This window comes from Miniopterus natalensis, chromosome 9 (assembly GCF_054644295.1).
Source record: "Miniopterus natalensis isolate mMinNat1 chromosome 9, mMinNat1.hap1, whole genome shotgun sequence".
Taxonomy (NCBI): domain Eukaryota; kingdom Metazoa; phylum Chordata; class Mammalia; order Chiroptera; family Miniopteridae; genus Miniopterus; species Miniopterus natalensis.
In genome coordinates, this window is record NC_142089.1 from 19,484,636 (window position 1) to 19,485,672 (window position 1,037).

At 32.6% G+C, this 1,037-nt stretch overlaps 1 non-coding gene across 1 annotated transcript; it reads left to right on the plus strand.

Annotated features, from left to right (window-relative positions):
* The first annotated feature begins 582 nt into the window (after positions 1-582).
* Positions 583-688, plus strand: LOC148092382 (U6 spliceosomal RNA). Its single transcript, XR_015715114.1, has one exon. It is a non-coding gene; the product is annotated as a U6 spliceosomal RNA (small nuclear RNA).
* The last annotated feature ends 349 nt before the right edge of the window (positions 689-1,037 follow it).

Consider the following 1,037-nt stretch of genomic DNA (forward strand, 5'->3'; position numbering starts at 1 on the left):
TGACAATATATTATGAATTTAGAAAAATCTTAAAATAGTTGTTATAAATCTTATAAATATTGCTCAGAGATATAAAGGAAAATGCACATAAAAGAGAAACACAAGATATAAAAAACTCAAATGAAACTTCTACAGATTGAAATTATAGTGTCTGAAATAAAAAGTAAACTGAATGGGGTTAACAGCAAATTAGACTGCAGGAGAAAAAAATCAGTGAATTTGAAGATATAACAGTAAAAATTATCTCAAATGAGCAGAGAAAGAAAAAAAGACTAAATAAAAACAAAAGAGATTAGTGATCTGTGAGACATAGCAAGCAGTCTAACATTTTTAACTCACACACACACAAAAAGAATAACAGGCGACAGGGCAGCAGAATATGTGAAAAAAATCACTGATTTTTTAATTTGATGAACAATCAATATATCAAGAAACTTAATGAACACCACAGGGGGGAAAAAGAAAACTATACCAAAATGCATAATATCAAAGTGCTTAAACCAGTGAAAAAGAGAAAATGTTAAAATCAGCCACAGGGGGTAAAAAGTCATTATGTACACAGTAACAAAGATAAGAGTTACAGTGCTCATTTTGACAGCGCATATACTAAAATTGGAACAACACAGAGAAAATTAGCATGGCCCCTGCCAAGGATGACACACTAATTCATGAAGCATTCCATATTTTTTAGAAGAAAAAAATATATATATAAGAGTTACAGCAGACTTCTCAACAGAAAAAAATGCAAGTTATAAGACAATGGAACAAAATCTTCAACATACTGAAAGAATATGTCACTAAACCTTGTAAAGGTATCTCTCAAAAGTGAAAGTAAAATAAATGATTTTACAGGCATACAACAGCATAAAAATTCATCACCAGCTTATGATCATTATAAGAAATATTAAACAGCCCTGGCTAGTGCGGCTCAGTTAGATGAGCATCATCCCATACACCAAAAGGTCACTAGTTCGATTCCTGGTCAGAGCACATGCTGGGGTTGTGCGGTCCATCCCTAGTAGAGGATGTGCAGGAGG